This window comes from Protopterus annectens, chromosome 6.part0 (genome assembly GCF_019279795.1).
Source record: "Protopterus annectens isolate FY-2018-M chromosome 6.part0, PAN1.0, whole genome shotgun sequence".
Lineage (NCBI taxonomy): Eukaryota > Metazoa > Chordata > Ceratodontiformes > Protopteridae > Protopterus > Protopterus annectens.
Genome location: NC_056737.1, coordinates 1,862,157,377 through 1,862,182,117, shown reverse-complemented (window position 1 = coordinate 1,862,182,117; position 24,741 = coordinate 1,862,157,377).

The window sequence follows — 24,741 nt, the reverse complement described above, 5'->3', positions numbered from 1 at the left end:
AGTACAGTTACATAGTAACTTGAGAAAAAAAAAATTGCTGTCATTTAACTGTTGCTAGTGTTGTTTTCTATTGTTTACTACTGTAATGCTAGTTTTATTTCTATTGTTTGCTGTGCCTGTCTACTACTGTAATGTTTTATTTGTACTATCTGGAGCTTTTCTCCTCGGGTCTCCACTGAAAATGGGACAAAATCGAAGTTGAACTAACCCGGTTAACAAATGTCAATAAATAAATAGAATACACTATTGCTGTGCTGCCTCATTTGCATGTTTACCCATGGTTCATAGTTATCAAAACAAACACAGCAAAACAACACTTACACAGCAGTCATCCATTCTCTGGTCGGAAATAAATCACACCACTATACATTGCCACTCCCTACTGCTCTGGACACATCCCGTATGTTGGCTCACTCCAGGTATATCCAGATGTCCCAAGCTTATAGTCTTGGGTCATACATTCATATAATGGTCAGGGTGTTCAATTAGTTTTCTGGTTTTGTTGAATGGTGATTGGGACTTATCTGTACCTGTTTTAAAGTCAGGTTTAGTACGTGCACACAGTTCCACTGTTAGCATTTTACCTGGGGTTGGGGATGCGGAAGGTTTGCTAACCTTTGTGGGGCTTAATATGACAGCAGTAAATACTACAGGGGGTTCTGCTGCTGTTTCAGTTCACATTCGTTATGACTGCTTTATTGTGTCCATGTTCATGGATATATATATATATATATATATATATATATATATATATATATATATATATATATATATATATATATATATATATATATATATAAATCTGTCTGTACATTCACATGCATATACACCTACATGCTTGTTTACATTTCCCATACTGTTGAATAACCTCCAGTTCCTGTCATGCATACCTGCTTATGTCTGCTTTAAGGCACCATAATAACCCTATTTCTGACGGCCATTATTGTGGGCATCATTTAAAAATTAGCAGCCCTTGCATGGCTTGGACCCCGGAACAGGAACAGCATCGTCACTGGTTCTACCACTAAATCATCCGTGATACATTCTGTATGGATGGTAATTAGGATATATGACTTTACTACAGGCATTCCACAGTACTGGCAACATATGTGACAGTTGGTTGGTGTACATATGTATAGTACATATTACTGTTCATATGTTTCTGAGAGGCATATGTATACATTTGCAAGTATACATATTTATGAATAGGACACATACTTGACAAATACTTATATGCATGTATTTGTGATGTGTAGCTATGCGAATGTAAGTGTGTACATTTATAGATATATGACTACATATCTGGAGTTATACATGGCCATGTATATGAACAACCGCATACGGGAGGTACCTGTACCATTTGCATACAGGAGTTGTGTGCATCATTACAACGAGGAACCTGGATGGTGTATACAATTTGTGGACATGTACTATTTGGAAGATGGCTATGGGGAAGCTTCATGGGAACATGTGAAAGGTATTTATTCCCGATAATGCACATGGGTAGACCTGCAATGTCACGTGTTTAATCCCGGGTCGTAGGTTCTGCAGGAACAGGTAGAGGCTGAACAGGGTTGTGGTCAGGTACTGCTAATCTGACTTGTTCCCGGTTAGGGTTGCCACCTTTTCAAATGCCCAAAGCGGGACATTTTTTGTACAAATGTCAGATTTTGCAAGGCAAAACATACCCACAGCCAGTACAAAGGACAGAACTTCACTGTTTTGCCTACATAAATGCTTATTCTTGTAGCATTTTAGTTGCCTATTCTGTTTCTTATAACATTTAGGTGTTTCAGAACCAGAATAACTGTTTTATGAAACTATTATATTAAATATAGGAAATATGTTTGCCCTAATATCTCAGGACATTTGCCATTTTTTCAATTTTTATGCAGGACACAACTGGCCAAAGAGGGACTGTCCCTCGCAAAGTGAGACAGGTGGTAGCCCTAGTGCCCGGATGTCAACAGGGGTGGACCTTGTGTTATGCCACAAAGTCTAATCTTGAGAACAGACACTTATCCCATGAGGGATGCCCAAAAATTGTGAATGATGGACCCCATTCAGCTGGCTATTCAAAAATGTGGTAGGCTTATGCATGCATGGGATACCTAGTTTGCAAGCCTGAGACTGCCTAGGGTGCCACTGCCTACTAGATGTGGATAGGTGGCACTATGTGCAGATATGGCTTCGCCAAGCTAGCAGCCCGAGTATGGGTGGTTTTGGTGGACGTTCAGCAAGGGGGGGTTGTGCTGTGGAGGGGATGATGGGTATTCAATTATGTATCTAGGTGTGTTGGGGTTGGATGGCTCAGTTCAGGCCAGACCATTATGCGGGTGTGAGCCGGTAACGTTTCTGTACAGGTGTATCGCACATTTTAATGTTCATATGTTTGTGGGATTGTATTCTGCAGTATGGCCTGTCAGGGTGTATTGCAGATGTGAATGTATGTTCTTTGGTTTCTTTTCTGATTTACCCACTGCTCCCTCGGTTACCTCCAGTTCACCTATTGTACATCCGACCCAGTCTCCCCTTGGGGAATTATTACATTACCCCCCCCCATATTCCACACACACTATCTATCCTTTCTCTGGTTGATGGCCCATGGCACAGACAACAGAAAACATTGAGTACTCTACATATCTCTGGTACCACTATGGTTGTGAGGACAACCCTGGCATATCTGATCTTCCACATGCTGTACTTCATGCACATAGGTACACGCAAATACCTATCTTTCATGACATGGTGGGTAGACCCGGGTAATACCCATTCATCTTTGGGCCGTCCAGACAGGGACAACCTGGACTGTGAATGGGCAGATATTGAGCAAATGCTCTGACCATTGGTAGGGTTGCCAACTTCTCAAATGGCCAAAGTGGGATATCTTCAAGACACACATCAGATTTTACAGGCTGACACATACACACGGCCAGTACAAAGGATAGTACTTTACTTTTATGCCTAAGTGAAAGCTTATTCTTTTAGCAATTTAGTTGCTTATTCTGTTTCTTGTAACATTTAGATATTTTAGATACAGAAATAACTATTTTATGGAACTATTACATAAAATATGGGACATAATTGTGTCCTACAGTCACAGGACATTTGTCATTTTTAATATTTGTGTTAAGGACATGACTGCCCAGAGAGGGACTGTCCCTCACAAAGTGAGACAGGTGGTAACCCTAACCATTGGGCAAGGCTTAGCACAGGGCAGCAGCATGCAAACACGCTGAGTTTCACTTCCACTTGGTATAACAATCAACACTACAATGGAATACAGGCACGGGGTTTTAAATGTCATTTGTTCGAGGGACGGGGGCTCAATATTCAGCTAACTGCCTTTGTGTTTACTTTGTATTTTGGTGTTCGCAAAACTGTCTTATATGCTTTGCATACATTTCAGTATCCACGGACACTGACAGGAGTAATTACTATTAGAGGCAGGCTGTACTAGTTAGCATTTTAGGTTGCGCGTCTGCAGCCGGCATGTTCACGCCTCCGTGCAGTGTTTAGACACGCCCCCTGCACTCGCGCACGTTTCCTATGCACGTGGACATTGCGGCAGCGCACCTTCATTAATATGCATGTGGTGCTGCTGCGCCATCTCTACGCTGCACGGTCGGTGCAAGGCTAACGCCATCCTTGCGCCGAGCTTCATGAATCCCGGGAATTATTGTAAGCAACATTGTATTGATTAAATAATAAATCATCCATTATATGCTTATTCAGACAGTCAGTTTCTTTCAACAGACTATAAATCATGTTAGAATTGTATACTATAATTAATTCCATCAGCTCCATACCATGCCAGCCAAATAACATAGTAAATAAGGTTTGGAACAGACCCTTTTGTCCTGGGACATCTTCAGTGTGGTGCTAGATATATGGGTTAGGAGGGATTAAAACAATAAGGGTAGGATAGAGTTAAATGTGAGGGAGGGATGTTAGGAGGAAATGAGGTAAGAATAGGGAAGGGATTAGAGGTTTTGTTAAGTGTAACCTGAAATAGGAGTCTCATTTTGGTGTGAATTTGCTAAGGCAGTGTCATGCCCAGACGGCCTGTAGGTATCACGAAGATGGTAGGCCATGGAAGGCATAAGGGTAAGAAGATGGAGAAAAGTTTTTTTTTTGGGTGGGGGTTTACAAAGGGGGTTTCTTCGGGGATTACTTGTGCTTTATTTCTTAATGCTGGGATGACTTTAATTTGTTTGCTGTTGCTGAAGGAAGTAGTTTTGTTACCAGTAGTATTGGTGGGTTTGGACTGTGTTCAAATGGGTACATTTCTTGAAATATAAGACCCTAGTGTGTTGCTGGATCTGGATGTGTGAATTGAGTTTTCATTTGCCAGCCATGGCTGGGGCTCGGTATTTGGGAATCCTCATTAAGTGGCTGTCGTGGTTGGCTTCCGATAGGGATTAATTTGTTGGGGGCATTGGGGTTGCAAGAGCAGCTGGGCAGAGTTCTCTGGGTATCTCTTCATTTGCTTATAATGGCTGGGCTACAGCGTTGGCTGACGTCATGACGCTGAGAGAACTTTCATGGGCTTAGGCATAACTGGTTGTAATTCTAGTTGCTGTGCATGAGCAAGAACAATGTGGTCGTGGACTTAATGTTTGAATCAGCTGTTCAGTTGGCACTTCCATTTTATTGTGTGAGCTGACAGACTAGTTTAACTTACCATGCACATTACAAGGGGGCTGGATCATTTCATGGAAGAATCAGTACCTCCGGTAAAATCATATAGCTCAGTTTCTGTTTCTCTGCCAATAGTCAGTTGGGGTGTAGAGTAGCTGAGAAGCAGATGCTTCAAAGGGGAAGGGTTGCAAACCTTTGTTTTTTTTTTTTTTTTTTTTTTAATTATGCAGTACAAGGAAAAGTGGCAGCTACTGGTCCGTAAAAGGGTAGCAGAGTCTAGCAGGATCTGAGCAATCTCATACCCTTCAGAAATCTGGTTGTGTGATTGACGCTAGGTTCATAGAAGCAATCTGAACAGTCTCATACCTATCAGAAATTCTGCAGGCAAACTGGTTGTGCAATTAACGCTAGGTTCATAGGAGCAACATGTAGAATTGTCCATAGCTTGGCCCCTGATTTTATTAATCATTTTATTAATGGCTTGTGGAAACAGGTTGTGCGATCGATGCTAGGTTCATAGGAGCAACATGTAGAATTGTTCACAGCTTGGTACCTGATGTTGTTAATCATTTTATTAATGGCTTCTTCCAGAGTTAAGTAAGAGCAGGCCTCTCAGCTGAGCGAAGGTCACGGTATGGCCAGATTTTTATTCTGGTCGAGTTATATATCATCTTTCTCCATATGTTGAGTTGGTTGTGGAATGTCACAAGGGGTATGGATGTTTTGGGTGTCAGCAGAGAAAGGAGTGTTAATTGTCACGTGAGATGAAGGGTATTAAAGTAAGCTAAAGCAAGTGTGTTTATTGAGGTGGATATTGACTTAGCATGCTTGTTGGATGTTAGGGCTTTAGTGCATTTTGCACTTTGTTTAGTGACTGAGTTCCTGCTATGACAGCAGAATAATGTATAGCTGTAGACATGGTATTTTAGAACATATGGGGGAACTGTGGCCGATTTCTTTCCTGGTTGTGTTGATACTTATGTACCATTACGTCCTCCTTTCATCTGCTAGTGCGGGTCTTGTGTGTCTTTATTTCTGCTTATGGGATGGAGGGAGTTGCGATGGGCATTTCACAGGCTGTGAGTTCCGTGGGGGGAAGAGGTTGCTATAGGGCAGGTGCAGTGTACCGTTGGCACTTAATTATAAAAAAAAAAAAAAAGAGAGAGAGAGAGACCGGATGTATGAAGGCAGACCAGGTATACTTTTCAACTGTCTAGATTTTCACTGGGTGTCCTCATGCATCTCTTATTTTAGTCTTTATTACTGACATTTCAGGGCAACTACAGTTGAGTCAGACTTACAACCTGTGGGAGGTTGCAAGTGTGCTCATCTTGTTTGTGGGAGTAGACTATCATGGAGTTTATGAAAAAAAATATCACACAAGGCAATCTACAGTCAGGTTTACTTCATAGGATCTGGAAACCTTATCAAATTCATCCCTGCCTGCTGTTTTAAGTTAACTCCCATGCAAAATAACTTAGCAATTTCAGTTGTTATAATGACAGGTGTAGTGCTACTGTCTGTTATGATACGTTTCTTGTGGCTATGAAGGTGCTGGATGTTTAGTCCAATTAATAGATGTTTAAACTGTGCCATAAATTAAGTTAATACAGAAATAGGTAAATAATGGTTTTCTTTCTTTGGTGGTGGAGGTGGGGGGGGACAGGGTACATGCAGTTTCATTAAAAGAGTCTTCTAATTTTACCAGGATACTAAGTTTTATAATCAATTCTCGGGTGGGTCCTAAATATTTTCAAATGATTTTATTTGTCAAAATGTCAGTTTTATAGATTTAAAAAAATAAATTGCTGCCAAGAGCATTGCTATACATTGTGGTTTCTAACATACTTGTGGCAAACCATTGCAGACTGAAGTTAAGATGACAGACATTGGCAACGCCTAAATGACGGGGAGGCAAACAAGGATAGATTTTAAATATTGCTCTTATAATCTTGGAAAGTTGATGGAAGAATAGGATTTGCAGTAGCATGAATTTTCTGAAGGACATGGAGTCTTAAACTCAAATGTTTGTCATTATTTAATTACTTCAATCCTCAGCTATTTGACAGAAAAGTACAGATTTTAGGAGGAACAAACCAAAGATAGGAGACAAATCCGGACATTCTCTGAGGTCTGTATAGTTGAGAGGTATGAACCCAATTAACTGCTTTATCCTGTTTTCCAGGTAATAGCGAGATGGTGGGGATCTTCAGAGAAGTACTGACAGTTTAAGAGGGATGTCCTGAGGATATGGTATTTAATTCTGTAGGTGTTGGTGCTCTTTTTGGCTTTGCTTTTTGAGTGCTGAATCTTATATTGCATGTCACTCTTGGTCTATTTGCAGGCTTTAAATATCTGATAGGTACTTTTGAGGTCTGACCACATGGGGTCTGGCAGTTTGAAGTAATGTGGTATGTTTAGTTTGGTCGTAGGCATCTTCAGCATGCAGTGCTCGGAGGTAGAAGCTACTTCCAGCAATTTTTTTTTTCATAAAGCTCTTGTCACTGCACTGCTTGCAGGCTTGGAGCTTTTGCTTGCTGTGATTGACAGCTCATAGCGGGAGACTTAACTCATGGGCTGTTCTCTTGTTCCAGCATTACTTTTATAAGGGTATGGGCATGATCACTGAGCCATGACAGCACAATGAGGGTGGGTTGTAGGACAGGCATGGTGATGTCAATGGGGGGACCATGGTAGACAGGACTCAACTACTAAATATTTTAGGGTGATGATACAGTTGATATGTTAGTGGGGCGACCGTGGTTGGCAGGACCGTACTTACCTCAACTACTACATGTTGTAGGGTGATGATACTGTCAATATGTTAGTTTTTAACTCTTTCAGTTGCTAAGATGGATATGGAGGGTCACATATAAACATTTTGAGTTTGACTGTCTGGGAGTGGGAATTTAGTGGTTTGAGATGTGCATGGTAAAACTGGACAGGAGTTGAGGAGGTAGATGAAGGGGGCTAGGTTGTGTCATTAGTGGGTTGAACTGTGTATGGTGAAACTGGACAAGAGTTGGGGAGGTAGATGAAGGGGGCTAAGTTGTGTTAGAATGTTTTTGTTTCACATGACTTAAATTTTATTTTTCTTTGCAGATGGCGGTGCAATGGTGGAATTTTCACCAGTTGAGTTTTACGCAATTGCAGTCACAGATGGTTCAGCGCAGAGTTTGTATCGGTGGATGGTGTGAAAAATGTGGCTATATCAGGTGGAGGCACACAGTTGCTGGTCGTTGACTGGCCAGAATGAAGGCTGTCCGAAAGACTGATGAGGGTGGTTGCTGTGGATGTCTCGGATGCCAGAGTGGTGCACACCAAGGATACAAAGGACAAGGTACAGAGTAAACAATGGTCAGTGGCCTGTAAGAAGTAGAGTTGTTAGGTAGCTGATTTGGGAGGCTGGGTTGTTTGTTTTATTTATGGTTATTATGCACTTGTATTTGCAAGTAAAGCATTTTGCTGGGAGAGGCTGGGCTGATGTTTGGTAGATGGTATGTTAACAAGTGTTTGTTTTGTACTCATTAAGACATTTCAAGGTTGGTGCAGCTGGGTAGTGTAAGGCCAAGGGAGAATAGGGTATGTTGTAGGCAAGTTATAGCAGGGTTTGATATTTGCTTAGGGGTAGTTTGAGGTTTTACTGGTGGGAGGACCGGCACCAGTTTCAGGAGTGGGGGTAGTTACTAGTTTAATAGTTCTAAGGTTTTGATGAACTAGCCAGATTCAGGTAAGTAAGATTCCTTAATCCAGAGTGTACTGCATGTTGCTCTTATTTAAGAGGGATATGGATGATTGTTGCTCGTGTCCAAAAGGGATATAGGTAGAGCCATGGGGGGGGTTTACACCTCAAGTTTGGTAATAGGCTATAATAGCACGCCTATGGATTTTTTTTTTCTCCTTAATTATGGTTAACAATGTTGTTGGGAACCACTTGGCTGGGAAAAGAGTGATAATATTTATTTATAGAATAGGCCTTTTTAATGCAATCATTTGTTTTATTTCGCATGGGTATCAGTTGTATCATAACTCTGAGGTGTGGAGGAAATCTTACATGTAGTTTTAACACATCTTAAGTTTCTTTGGTGTTTGTATGTGATAGTGAATGCATTTTAAGCAGTTAATGACGGAGATATGCCAGTGGTGGTGCATACTGTCATTAAGAAGTTGTGATTATGTGTGAATGAAGTATTTACAGTTTTTTCTTTTACAGATCCTACGGAGGTTGCAAAGGGAGACGGGCTGACTGGGCATTACTTGGTAGGTTGAAGGAAGGTGGTTTCGATAGGAGATTGAAGGGGTCGAGGTTTATGTCGGTTGATGGAGTGAACAGGTCATGGTCTTCCATCAAGGCAGTCACATATGAATTGTTTGTTATATTTTCTTCCCAACAGTTACAATGTAATGGTTTGTTTTGATTGTTTTGGTTGGGGAGCATCAGGAGTGAATTTACACTGTATTGTTGGTAGCTGGGGTTTTCTAGGATTGGCTTGGGTAAGATTGCAGCTTTCAGGAGTAGGGGATTAGTGGGTTGCATTGAGTAAGTGGGTTCAGGTGGTGAGCTAGATGGGGGGCCCTTGCATGGGATGTGTGGCTTGATTTACTGTACTTGATGGATAGAGAGGGTATGGTTCATTTTCTATATTTTGGATGGAGTTGGCATGTCAATAATCTTGTTTTGACCAGGTGGCGTAGAGAATTTTCAAGTTTGGTATATTCCTGGTGGCATTCAAGGGTACTGATAGAACTAAGAGGGGTCAGATTGCTAAAGCTATCATGGGGTTTAGGTGTCTTACTGTTTATAATGGGAAGGTGGTGTTAGCAAGGTGGCTGTTAAATAGTATTTGAAAGTTTTCAGATTGTTTCTACATGTCATCGGGCAAGTAAAATGGGGTTGCTATGGGAAGGGTGGTACACAATTGCTTTTATTTAGATTCAGTGGTTGGGGGTTGTGTTTTCCTGGTCCAGTGGCAGGTCATGCCCTGGTAATCATTAGGCAATTGCCAGAGGCCGGTAATGTCCTGCTAATTATTGTACACCAAATGATGTTTGGCCTTATCTCCTAATGGTGGCTAGATGATGGATGTTTGGTGGAGAGAGTGGGAACAGCCTGGTCAGGCTGGTGGGCAGAGAAGAGGAGCAGGCTTGCCCTCTTCTGCTCCCCCTCTGGTGATGGATGTGCAATTCAATAAGTTTGGAAGGAAAGTGAGCAGTTGCTCTGGTCAACAGGTTAATAAGCAAGATGAGCTGCTTATATGGATGGTGGTGTAATTCAATAAATTGAAGGTGAGCGGGAACGCTGCCTCGTTAGTGCAAGGATAAGTGAGCAAGTGAGAGACGCTGCTTATTCAAGGGTGAACAGTACGCTGCCATTATGGTTATTTTATGTCTTTCATGGATGTTATTATCACCTTTGTCATGTTTTAGTTGAAATTTATAACTATTGGTTAACAATCATGCTTATGGAAGTTTAATAAAGGTCGTCAAATGTTATTCGGTGTTGTGTGTTTATTGAAGTGGAACAGGACAAATGAGGTTTGGAACAGACCCTTTTGTCTTGGGACATCTTCAGTGTGGTGTTGGATATATGGGTTAGGAGGGATTAAAAAGTAAGGGTAGGATAGGGTTAAATGTGAGGGAGGGATGTTAGGAGGAAATGAGGTAAGAATAGGGAGGGGATTAGAGGATTTTTTTTAAGTGTAACTGAACTAGGAGTCACATTTTGGTGTGAACTTGCTACCCACCCTCCCTCCCCCTTTTTATTAGCAGGGATAGTGTGTATTTTAGTGGGGAAGGTGGAGAAGAGGGCCAGGGTTGCCCTATTCTCTTCCCCCTCTGTTGATGGATGTGCAATCCAATAAGTTTGGAAGGAAAGTGAGTGGTTGCTCTGTTGGACAAGTTAATAAGTAAGATGAGCTGCTTATATGGATGGTGGTGTAATTCACTAAATTGAAGGTGAGCAGGAACGGTGCCTCATTAGTGCTGTAATTCAATAAATTGAAGGTGAGCGGGAATGCTGCCTCCTTAGTGCAACGATAAGTGAGCAAGTGGGGGACGCTGCTTATTCAAGGGTGAGCAATACGCTGCTGTTAAGGTTATTTTATGTCTTTCATGGATGTTATCATCACCTGTGTCATGTTTTGGTTGAAATTTATAACTACTGGTTAACAATCATGCTTATGGAAGTTTAATAAAGGTCATCAAATGTCATTCAGTGGTGTGTGTTTATTGAAGTGGAACAGGACAAATTCAGTATACAAACTGTCTTCTCATTGTAAACCATTAAAAAAACGAAACACTCGAAGACCTTTAGGAAAAATGCATCTTTTCAAACATTCTAATAAATATGCATTATCTATTTGCAAATTCCTGACTTTCAGTAGTTTCTTTTCAAATAAAAATATACTCTCTTTTAGAGAACCAAAGGACTCTCTACCCATTTTATTGTTCAGACAGTCTTGCCTGAAATTAAAGGGCTTGTCAAGCCATGCTTGTAAGTCTGCATACGCTTGATTTTTGAGGCCTGTGTAAAGGACCTTGTAAATCAAAACTAGAAAAAGTGTTTCTAACAAATGTATCTTGATTGTAGCCAGTATTAATTTCATCCATCATAACAGGTGGGGCCATACACTGGTCGTTCACAGATATATCATTGGAATAATTATCTGAAAATAAACCCTGGCTAAGAATACTAAAGTTTTAATGTTGTTAGACATTTGAACCATCTAACCAATGGTGCTTGATTAATACCTTGTGTCTGGTTAACCCCTTTTAGAGTTGGTAAATCAAGAAGGTGAGTGAGATCCCTTTTCATTGCACCCATATCACCTGCAAGTTGTAATAGATAACCAGTTTTTCACTCCAATAATCAGCCACAAAACAACTTCAGCAAGACTTTTAAATTGTTTAATAAAGAAGGTTTGGTGCTTTCCCTGAGAAGAGTCTAGAGAGGATAAAGACCATGACTGAGAAAGTTTATTTCTGAAACTTCATGGCTTGCCTAAAGTAAGTGAACTTTTCTAAGGAGTCCTAACTTACTTTGTTTGGGTTTTAAAATATCTTCCACTCTATGTTATTTTTTTCCACTGCAACTTTGTTAGATTCAGTGATGGCTTTCTTCCTAAACCTCCTTTCTCAGGTCTCTAGGTGACCTCCCTCCAACATCCTCCATACAAGATGTCATCTCCATTAATGGAGCTGCTTATTCTGGGCCTTCTTCATAACTTTTTATTTAATGTGTCATATTGTCAGCTTGGTGTCCAATGCCTTCCCCAAATAAAGTTATTATCTTTAGCTTTCTCACATTTTTAACACATACTTTACCAGGCAAATCTTCAATTTTACTATTACTATCTTCTATCATTTTATTTTTGGTATATTTATTTGTTGAAGGCTTTTCCTGTTGCTTTTCTTCCTTAATCAATTAAAATAGATCTGAATACCTCTTTGTTTACTTTCTATTCCAATAACACATACACACACATATATATATATATATATGTGTGTGTGTGTGTATATATATATATATATATATATATATATATATATATATATATATATATATGGTTCCCTATCAGAAGCCTGAAACACTATAAGCCTGAAAATCAAAATCCTGAAAACTATAGACTGAAAATTCAAAATCCTGAAAGCCCAAAATCCTGAAACTCAAAATCCTGAAAACACAAAATGGACATACTGACGTCATTATGGCTTTGCTATTGTTAGCCCTGTGGTGTTGGGTCATGCGTTGGGTTCAGGTAAGTGTGCGGTTGGTTTTACGTTAGGGTTAGGGGCGGTTTAAGTGAGTTAGGGTTAGGGCGCAGGTTAGGCATGTATGCAATAGTGACAAATATTGGGGTTAGGGGCGGTTTAAGTGAGTTAGGGTTAGGGCGCGGGTCAGGTGAGTGTGCGATAGTGATGGACCTTAGGGTTAGGGTTAGGGTCAGGGTCAGTTAGTAGATATTAGTGTCTTTATAGTGACATATTAGCATTATTTGTGTTTTCAGGATTTTGAGTTTCAGGATTTTGGGCTTTCAGCATTTTGAATTTTCAGTCTATAGTTTTCAGGATTTTGATTTTCAGGCTTATAGTGTTTCAGGCTTCTGATAGGGAACCATATACATATATATATATATATATATATATATATATATATATATATATATATATATATATATATAGATATATATATACATATATATATATATATATATATATATATATATATATATATATATATATATATATATATATATATATATAGCTATCTATCTATCTATCTGTATTTCTATATAACTATCTATTTATATCAATCTCTCTCTCTCTCTCTCTCTCTCTATTTATATATATATATATATATATATATATATATATATATATATATATATACGATGTATGGTTAGGAACACTTCACTCTGTCACATTATCAGGTAATGTACATAAAAATCAGGGTATCCCAACACTGTATATTCCTCATTCTGAAGGAGGTGTGGGCCTCCTCTAAATAGATTACATGTATAGATTTGCAATCATAGGACTGCATAAGTATCTACTAAAATCACAGGAAAAAAACAGAGTGAAAGTTTTAAAACATGAAGAGAATACGTCTAAGATGACTTCCCTGCTTAGTTTAGTAGAAACACAAGTGGGAATAGAAATCAAACCAGAAGTAGATAATATTTAGGCAATAGCTGAATGTGCCAACAATAAAAGAAATAATACAAAGGGAAGGATCAGATGAGAAGGCAAGAAATGTAGAAAATGCATAATTATAGTTGCAGATATGGAAAACTCTTGGAACAACCTTATGATGATCAGGATGGAACACAGGAATGGTTATGGAGAAATGAATTTAAATTAAAAGATGAAAGTTTAATATATGCAACTCAAAATAGTGAATTACATACACATTGGTTTCCAAAGTCCATTGAACATAGGAGAAAAACTGACAAATGTAGGTTTTGCAAAACATAATTGGAAACAGTCGCACATCTTGTTGCTGGTTGTAATATACTAATGGCAAGAAGGACTGTATACTGAAAGACATAATGTGGCAAGACTGTTGTATTGGGGATTGTGCAAATATTATAATATTGAAGTAGGTGAAAAATATTGGAAACATTAGACACAAAGCATTATAAGAAATGATAACGTTTATATCACATGGGATCACCCATTACCAACAGTTCAAGAAATAGATGTGACAAAACCAGATAGTTGTCCATGAAAAGAAGACAAAAGTAGCATTGATCATTGAAATTGCTACACCCACTGAATACAGGGTCTTATGTACAGAGAGGCACAAAGCCATAAAATACCATGATTTGCAGGCAGAATCATGTGAAGAAGGATACCCAAACAGTTCCAATAACAGTAGGATGAATGAGTCTTATTAAAAAAGAATTTACAGTCGTACTTAGATATGGTACCAATACACATAACTCCATATAAATTGCAGAAGGACTCAGTACTGGGCACATTGTGGGTGCTGCAAAGACCACTTCTGTCTAACATCAAAGATTGAAATAATACTAATTTCATGAACTTTGATTATACTTTGGCTTAAGAATGGGGTCCATTCCAGTTATGGTATTAGGTGCATAGGTTCATAGGTGTGTACAAGGCCAATGGCCCTGGACCCTTTGCAAACCTAGCCCATATAAGTGCTGCCTGACATTAGTTCCCAGTGCCTCTATCAAGCAGAGATGCTGGAGTGATCCATGGGGTGAATATTCTATTTTCCATCCACTCATCAAGATTTCTCTTGAAGAGGGCCAGTGTGGTGCCCTGCTTGACATGTATGGGAAGTCTGTTCCAGAGCATGGGCAGTCTCTGGGTTATGAACCTGTCCTTCCAGCATGTTCTGTTGATTGTGGTAATGAGGTTGAGGTCTCTGGAGCGTGTGGTGCAGAGGGATTGGCATTTCTTTAGATGTAGCATTTCTAACAGAGCTGGGTCAGATATGGCTTTGTGAGTCAAGCAGAGATCGCCTCTTAGTAGACGATATGAGACAGAGAATAGCTGCAGTTTTTTGAGGCTGTCCATGTAGGTTCATAGGTTCATAGGTTCATACTAGGCTATCTGCCCTAGGGCATTTATAAGCCTATCCAGAGTATGTTTGGCTTTCGCCACCCATTTTAAATTAATTTTGCTATGCCCTTTTTCGAGGTTAGTATACTGTGCCTCTGTCTAACAGTGACACAGAAGTGATACCTGGGGTAAACCTATGATCTCCCATCCACTCATCAAGATTCCTCTTGAAAAGAGTCAATGAGGGACTCTGCCTAACCTGGACTGGGATTTTATTCCAGAGTGAAGGGAGCCTCTGGGTTATGAATCTGTCCCTCCAGCATGTCCTATTTATTTCAGTGCTGAGGTTCAAGTCTCTCGTGTAGCTCGATGGGATTTGGATTTTTTGAGGTGCAGCATGTCCCTTAATTCCGGGTTGGACATGGCCTTATACGTCAGGCACAGGTCACCTCTGAGCAGGCGGTATGCCACTGAGTAGAGCTGGAGTTTCTTTAACCGGGCAGCATATGGCATCTGTTTGAGCCCTTTGATCCATTTGGTGAGGTACTTTTGGGGTCTTTCCAGTTGCTGCAGGTGTTTGGTAAGGTACATCCCAAAAGGGGCATTGTACTCAATTATGGGCCTGATGAGGGATGAGTAAAGAGGCACGATGACCTCCCCTAATCTAGATGTGAATCCCTTCATGATTAGGTGGGCTATATAAAATGTTTTTCTTACCACTTTGGCCACGTGGTTGTCAAATGAGAGATTGCTATCAACTTGGGTCCCCAGGTCCCTAATTACTTCTTCTGTACTTAATGGATTACCACCTATGTGGTAATTTGTGGGCACTTTGTTTTGCCAAAGGGATGACTATACACTTTTGGCATTTAGCTTGAGGCCATGGCTCTGGCACCAGTTGTCTGTTTCACGAGGCCCTTTTGGAGGATGCTTGTGTCGGCTGGAGAGTCGATTATGGCGCCCAGTTTGCAGTCATCTGCGAACTTGGTCAGCCACAGTCCTTCCGTGTTGGCCTGTACCTCCGAGAAATATATGCCAAACAAGAGAGGTCCCAGGACTGAGCCTTGTGGGACGCCACTTGTAACTGGTTTGGAGTCTGACATGGCTCCAGCAATTCTAACCATGTGGGTTCTGTCCTTGAGCCAGTTTGCAACCCATCTAGTGACATAGGGGTTTATATTTAAGCTGGTGAGCTTATCTATAATGCCCGAGTGGGGTATTGTATCGAAGGCTTTTGCGAGATCCAGATAGGCTGTGTGGACCACCTTCCCTTCGTCAATGGCCTTGGTGACTGTTTCAAAGAAGTCAACCAGGTTTAAGTGGCAGGATCTGCCCTTAACAAAGCCAAACTGGGTAGGATCCAGTGTCTGTAGGTCCCCAATATCTTTATTTATGAGGTCCATGATGATCCTTTCCATAGCTTTGCAGACCAAGCTAGTCAGGCTTATGGGCGATAGTTTCCAGGGTCCGTTGAGGCACCACCTTTGTGGAGAGGGACCACTGTTGCTGTACGCCACTCTTTGGGTACATATCCTGTAGTAAGGCTGAGATTGAACAGTAGTTTTATGTTTGGGTTTAGCTCTTCTTGGAGTTCATGTAGGACGCAGCCTGGGACACCGTCTGGTCCCATTGATCCTGTGTTTTTTGCTTTGGAGAGGGCGGCTCCCACCTGAGCATCTGAGATGTCAGGGGGGCAGCACTCTGCTGGGATAGATATTTGCCCTTTTGGTGGGGAGGGGGTGGGAAGTTTGCGCTGTACCTGTCAGCTAGGATGTTGGCAATGTCTGTGAGATCAGTGTATTTTTTGTCATTTTGGACTAATTCTGAGCATATCTGGGAATTCCCACCCAGGTTTCTAACATAACTAAAGAAAGCCTTGTGATTATCCTTAGTGTCCTGTGCAATTTTTCTCTCGAAGCTGGCCTTTGACGATTTTATGAGTGCCCTTAGTTTTTTGCTAATACTGATCAGAGATGCCTTCCCTTTTTGGGATTTTGCTCTATCATGTAGTAGCTTCCTCCTTCTATTGTATAGTTTGTTTATGGCTGGGGTCCACCAGACAGGTTGTCTGCCTTTGGAGGATTTGGTTTTGGTTATATTTGGGATTGCATGATCCATGCAGTCCTGAAGGTGTTCATAGAATGCATTTATAAAGGATTCTGCGGTCTGGGCCGTATTTTCCACAGGCCCGGGGGCTTTGAAGGATTCCACCTCGGTTTTGAGGAGTGTGAAATTTGCTTTAGAGAAGTTTTTCACTGTGGTTTTCTGGGCAGGGGGTGGGGTCAGGATGTGAATATCCAGTGAGATCAGTTTATGGTCTGATCTTACCAGTGAGGGATACACTTCTGGTCTGGAGCATAGAGTCCCCATGTTGGTGATGATCAGGTCCAGTATGTTTTCCCCTCTTGTGGGAGTGGTAACAAGTTGTTCCATAGCATTTGAGTTTATGAATTCTAGGAACCTTTGGGCAAGGGTGTTGGAGCTAGAGTAATGCTCCCAATCTATGTTTGGGTAGTTGAAGTCGCCCAATATAATGGTGTTCGGAGAGACCTTCATATTTTCCAGTGTTCTCAGGAAGGCCGAGTGGGGTTCCTGGGTTTGGGAGGGTGGTTTGTAGCAGGCTATAAACTGGAAGGCAGTTTTACCCACTGTTAGTTGCACATGGATAGTCTCTGATGCTTCGTGCTTTGCCACCAACCTGGTGGTGTGGGTATCTTTGATGAATATCGATACTCCCCCTCCTTTTGTGGTTCGGTCCAAGTTTTGGGGCTGAAAAGCATGGTATGAGGTATAACCTGGTAGTGCTGGGGTGCTCTCAGGACCCCTGAACCAGGTTTCTGTTACTGCACAGATATCGATGTTCTCCATGCTAAGGAGAGTTTCGAGTGCGTGCATCTTGAGGTTTAGACTTCTAGCGTTGAGTAGCATTACTCTTAGTTTCTTATCCCTTGTGATACCTATGGAGGTGGGTTTGTCTTTTGAGCCTTGCCTAAAAAAGGCACTATGGGGGTAGCAAGAGCCTTTGCCAATATCCGAAAGCCCACGGGTGACAGGTGCAAGCCGTCCCTAGCAAAGCATCGTGGCTTGTCGTGCATATCATCCCAAGCTGATAGGCATTGGATCCCCTTTGAATGACACCAATACTTAAGCCAATTGTTGAAATTGATCATCTTGTCTTCATACTGTGGCATCATTCTTGGTGAGGGTAAGATGCTACTCAAAGTCAGGGTCATACCAGCCTGGGCTACATGCTCAGAGAGCTCCTCTATGTCTCTTTTCATGTAGTCCAGGGAGGTACGTCTCAGGTCATTCACACCAGCATGGGCAATGACTGAGTCATATTTGTACTTGCCTTGGAGTGACCTGAGTGCTTGTGTTATGTGGCGGATCCTGGCGCCAGACAGGCTGCTCACCATGACCTTCTCCTTGTTCAGCCTGGTGAACAGGACGTCAGTGTACCTGACGATAGAGTCACCTATTACAAGTGTATCAGGTGTGTTGTTTAGCCTTAAGGGCTGTGACTGTTCGGCACACTGGCTTTGTGAGATATGTGTTGCACGTGTTTTTTTTTTGGGGTAGCAGTTGCTTGGGTGTCTGCTTTGGAGGTCTCTGCTGCTTAGGCAGATCTTTATTTAGAGCCTCCGAGTATGTTTTTGTGTGATTATGTGTTTGGTTTGCTGTCGTGGTAGGTCTATGTGAGACTGGAATTGTAGTGAGTGTGGTTTCCTTCTCCTCCTGACTGGTTTTGCCAGTACTGAGTTGAGAGCTTAGCCTCCAGTTTGGCTATATGGTTGCATCTCTCACATGTGTTGGAATTTGTTGGGAGGAGGAGAGGGTTGTCTGTGTACATGAGGCAGTTGTAACATTGCCTCAAGATTCCCATATTCACCAGCTGGACCAGAGAGGAGATTGACAACTGACCTTTGGACATGCTAGAATAATATTGGGAATTCCTTTATAATTGAAAACAAGGGCCAATGGGGAGCGAGGGTGTAGTGCTTTTAATTTTTAGTGCTGACTTATAATTGCTTTAGTGAGCAAGTGCCAGGTAACAAGTGCAATGTGTTACAGGTAACTTAAATGCAAAAACGACAAACAGTAACTTTCTTTCAAGCAAAGCAAGGAAATAAGTACAGTAAGCAATGCAGATATCACTAGGGATCCACAGAAGCGCTGAGAAGCTGCGTTTTAGGTGGAATTAGCGTTCCAGGGAAATAACAAGCATACAAACAAAGCTAGATTCAGCAGGCCTGGATCTAGTCTATGCTACAGCAAACAAGCTGTACCAATTTCAGTAAGATACAGTTCAAATATTCAGGCACTATAAACCTTTAACCAGAAATTCCCAGCTCAGAAGGGCAGAGTCCAGCCTCTCCTCCCACAAGAGTGCAGACCGAGAACCTTCTTAATGTAAAATAACTGGCCTGAAGCCCAAGTGCTTAAACCAGAGCTAATACACTTTAAGAATAACAGACACTGAGCTCTCAATCAGCAGTTTCCAACTTAGAAGGATGAAAGCTACCTGTCCTGCCACCACAGTGCATGCCACAAACCTTCCTAATGTAGAACAACTGGTCTGAAGCCCAAGTGCTTAATCCAAAAGACTTAGAATGATAGCTACACTTTAACCAAGTTACTACCAAGCAGTAATAAATACAACTGAATACTTTAAATAATGCCTGGATTAGTGCTCAAGTTATACAAACAAAGCTAGATTCAGCAGGCCTGGATCTAGTCTATGCTACAGCAAACAAGGTGTACCAATTTCAGTAAGAAGCAGTTCAGATATACATGCACTATAAGCCTTTAACCAGAAATTCCCAGCTCAGAAGGGCAGAGTCCAGCCTCTCCTCCCACAAGAGTGCAGACCACGAACCCTCTTAATGTAAAATAACTGGCCTGAAAGCCCAAGGGCTTAAACCAGAATTAATACACTTTTAGAATAACAGACACTGAGCCCTCAATCAGCATTTCCCAACTTAGAAGGATGTAAGCTACCTGTTCTGCCACTACAGTGCAGACCACAAACCCTCTCAATGTAAAACTGGTCTGAAGCCCAAGTGTTTAAACTAAAAGGCTTAGAATGAGTTACACCAAGCAGTAATAAATACAATTGAGAACGTTTAAGATGACGCAAAAGCAAAATAAAGTAGGAAGAAACACAAGTACGGTAAAAGCAGAAGAAATTTTTTTTTTTTTTAGAAAAGTAGCAAAAGCAGTAGTAAAGTAGTAAATACAATTCTCATACAGTGCAAGCTGGCACACTTGAATATGTAGCAATATTCGTCCACACACAGTTTGAAAAAATGTAATTAAATTAAAAAGGACTAAAAGCAAGTGCAGAAAGGGTTTATTAGGTAGAATGCGGTAAAGAGATGTCCTAGGGGAGTGTCTTAGATCAAATCTACAGTGGGGGCACTGCAAAAGCCACCAAATTTAAACTACAACCAAGAATAGGGAGGGGGGGGAACAGTTTCAACACAGATGTAAGGAATGTGCAAATTATAAAAAAATATATATACTGTTTTCTATAGATTTGCAGAGCAGTAAGACACAGATATCAAGCAGACAATTTAGCTCTATAATACAGAATAACACAGAAAATATACTTAGCTCTATAAACTTGAATATAGTTCTGTAAGGCTGTCTCTCAAACTAAGGTTCCAGTTTGAATACAGGTTGTTAATTAAAAGAGACACAGCACTAGCTAAATTATATCAGCTGAAAGACAAGGCAGGAAATGAGGGGGTGGGGGCAGTTTCAACACAGATGTAAGGAATGTGCAAATTATAAAAAAATATATATACTGTTTTCTATAGATTTGCAGAGCAGTAAGACACAGATATCAAGCAGACAATTTAGCTCTATAATACAGAATAACACAGAACATGTTTAATGCCTAGGATCCTCTTCATGAGGTACTTTTGTGACCTTTCCAGCTGTTGCAGGTATTTAGTGAGGTGCATGCCAAATGGGGCATTATATTCAATGACTGGTCTAATCAGGGAAGAGTAGAGAGAGATGATGACCTCTTTCTTCCTGGATGCAAAACCCTTGATAATGAGATGTGCCACACAGAATGACTTTTTGACCACAGTTGCAATGTAGTGGTCGAAGGAGAGGTTGCTGTCAACCTGTGTCCTCAGATGTCTTATAATGCCTTCAGTGTTCAGTGGGCTCATATTGATGTGGTAATTAGTGGGAACTGAGTTTTTCCCAAAGGGAATGACAATGCATTTTTTGGAATTAAGCTTGAGGCCATGGTTTCATCACCAGTCATTGGTCTCAGTGAGGCCTTTCTGTAGGATGTCTGCATCACTTGGGGAGTTAATAATGGCTCCCAGCTTGCAGTCATCTGTGAACTTGGTCAGCCAGAATCCTTCCATGTTGGCCTGGACGTCTGAGAAGTAGATGCCAAACAGAAGAGCATCCAGGACCGATCCCTGTGGGACTCCACTCATGACTGGTGAGCAGTCTGACGAAGACTGCTACTTTCACACTGTGGGTTTTATCTGTGAGCCAATTTGCAATCCACCTAGTGATATAGGTGTTGATGCCTAGTTTGGTGAGTTTATCTATAATTCCTGAGTGAGGAATGGTATCAAAGGCCTTGGTCAGATCAAGGTAGGCTGTATGAACTGCCTTACCCTCATCCACAGCTCTGGTGACTGACTCAAAGAAGTCAACCAGATTGAGCAGGCATGATCTACCTTTCACAAAACCAAATTGTGTGGGATCTAGAGTTTGGAGATTCCCTAAATCCTTGTTAATTAGGTCCATGATGATGCATTCCATAGCCTTACATATCAGACTCATCAGGCTAATGGGGCAATAATTCCCAGGTTCTGTAGTTGCTCTCCTTTATGGAGAGGGATGACTGTAACTGTGCACCATTCTGTAGGGACAAAGCCTGAGGTGAGGCTGTGAGTGAACAGGGCACACAGATGTGGTGCCAGTTCAATTTGTAGTTCATGTAGAACACATCCAGAGATATTGTTGGGTCCCAGGGAAGCTGTATTCTTGGTCTTGGATAATGCAGCTTTAACCTGTGCTGCAGTAATGATGGGTGCCTGGCATTCTTTTGATATTGTCATTGGTCCTTTGGTGGGGGGAGAGAGGGGAAAATATGGCGCTGAATCTGTTGACCAGTATGCTGGCAATATCTGTTGGCTCAGTATAAGAGGTACAATTGTGCAGTAACTCAGAGCAAATCTGGGTATTGCCGTGGAGATTCTTGATAATAGCTATAAAAGGCTTTGTGGTTGTTTTTAGTGTCTGCTGCAATTCTGCCTTCATAGCTAGCTTTAGAGGTTTTGATGAGGGATCTCAACTTTTTGTTGAGACTAATAAGGGAGTTTTTCCAGTCTTGGGTCTTCACCTCTGCAACAGTTTCTTCCTTCTATTGTAGAGTTTATTGATGGCAGGGGACCACCAGATTAGCTTCCCTTTTTTGGAGGAGAGCATCTTGTTTCTGTTGGGTATGGCATTTATGTACATGTTCGTACAGTGCATTGGTATATTATTCAGCAGTCATGCATCTATTTTCCATTGGCATGGGTGCCAAGAAGTTAGCCACCTCTGTTTTTAGGAGCCCAAAGTCAGCTTTTGAGAAGTTTTTCCTGGTGGTTGCCTTTACGGGGGGTGTGGGTGAGATGTAGATTTCCATGGTGATTAATTTGCGGTCATATCTAACTAGGGAGGAATTGACTATTTGTGTAGAGTATTGGAACTGATGAATTCCAGGAAGTGTTGGACCAGTGTATTGGTGCATGAGTAGTTTTCCCAGCTGATGGATGGGTAGTTGAAGTCACCTAGTATGAGAGTGTTGGGTTGGCCCCTAATAGTTTCCAGGGTGCTTACGGATGTGGATTGAGAGTCTTGGGACATGGTTGGGGACCTATAGCAGGCTACGACCAGAATCACTGTCTTACCCAATGTTAGTTGTACCTGACATATCTCAGATGTGTTATGCTGGGCGACTAGTCTGGAGGCGTGCATATCCTTTTCTTAATATTGATACACCACCACCTCTGGAGGTTCGGTCCATGTTTTGGGGCCGAAAGGTGTGAAATGAGTTATAGCCTGATAGTGCAGGAGTGCTTTCTGCTGCTTTAAACCATGTCTCTGTTACAGCACAAATGTTGATGTTCTCCATTTTGAGGAGTGCTTCGAGCAAGTGTATCTTGAGATTTAGACTTCTAGCATTGAGCAGCATGACCCTCAGATTGCATTTATTTATAGCTGTTATGGTAGTAATTTTGTCTTTGGAACACCACCTAAAAAAGGCACTATAGAGGTGGCAACAGCCTTAGCCAGTACCCAGAAACCCAGGGGTGACAGATGCAGGCCATCTCTGGCAAAGCATCGAGGTCTGTCAGCCACGTCATCCCAAGCAGACAGATACAGGATCCCCTTAGAGTAACACCAGAAACTTAGCCAATTGTTGAAGCTGATCATTTTCTGCTTGTACTGCAGTATCATTCTGGGCAATGGTAGGATGCTGCTCAGGGCTAGGGTCATACCTGCCTGGGCCACATAATCCGAGAGCTCCACTATGTCTCTTTTCATGTAGTCCAGGGAGGTATGTCTCAAGTCATTCACACCCACATGGACAATGACAGAGTCATACTTGTACTTGTTGTGGAGTAACCTGAGTGTGTGTGTTATGTGTCGGATTCTGGCACCTGATAGAGAGCTGACTGTTACTCCTTATTCAACCTAGTGAGTGGGACATCTGTGTGTCTCACTATTGAATCACTTATGACTAGTGTATTGGGCAAGCTGTTTTGTCTTAGGGGCTTAGGTTGAACGGCACACTGTGTAGGTGAGCTACGTGTCTTGTGGTTTGTGCTGTGTTGTGGTGGTCGAATGTGTTTCTGCCTTGGATGTCTCTGCTGTTTGGGTAGATTTTGATTGAGAGCCTCCCTGAAAGTGTGTTTTTATGTGAAAGCTGTGATGGTGGGTGTTCTGGAGAGCTATGTATTCCATGTGGTGTGGTGCAGGTGTTGACCTTCTCCTCTTGACCAGCTATTCTGGTCTTGACGGGAGAGTGCATGGCTTCCAGTTTGGAGATATAAGTGCATCTCTCACAAGTCTGAGTGTTGGGAGGTAAGAGTAGAATGTTGTCTGTGTACTGCCTCAGAATGTCCAAGTTCACCAGGTCAATAGGAGAAAGCACAGGGGACTGACCTTTAGACATGCCAGAAGGGATAGTCATCATTACTAAGTACTAGAGCTGCTCATTATAGGATGTCTAGTGCTGATAGCACTTATGTGTGCTACAATAATTGCTCTAAAAAGCCTGATGAAGTGCTAGGCAAATAAGGTAATTAATGTGCAAAAGAGAAGAGAACTAGCAAGATTTAAGGGAAAATTTGAAAAGCAGACTTTCTGGCACCGGTATTAGTTTACCCCAGCTTAGCAGAGCTGTGCAGCATGCAAACCTGTGCAAACACAGGCTTTTAAACCAAAAAGTTGAAAGGGATAGAAAAATTGCTCCAATAGCCAATAAACAATTTCAATGCCAGAAACCACTCCTCTTGCTATAAATAGGCTACCTAGTGCTAACCACTACCACTGATAAGCTGGAAGGCTTACCTCTAACACAGAAAGGTCTGCAGAACTCAGAAACTTACAAAACAGTCCTGGATATAGCAAATCTGTATCTCGACTACTCGAGTAACAGGAAAGGCGGGAAACAAGCTTAGAACTTTTTAGATATCAAAAAAAGTTAGAGAAATTAAAAAAGAGAGTACCTTCACAAGATGGACCTTGTTTTTTTTTTTTTTTTTTTAACAAAGTCTCACTAAGATGATGCTGATATATACATTTTATTTTATATAGCATATATCATGGACAGAAGTGGGATAAAAAAAAAAAAAAAAGATAGCTGGGTACACAAGTCCCAGGATAAAAAAAGTGTCCGATTCTGGTAGGCACACTGGTGCCAGGAATGGGAAAAAAATGACCATGTAGAATCCTCAAGACATGGAAATACTGCTACATTGAGGCTAGGTCAGGCTCAGGGGGAGGATGCCCCCCTTGTTGTAGAAGGAAGTAATATTCCACACA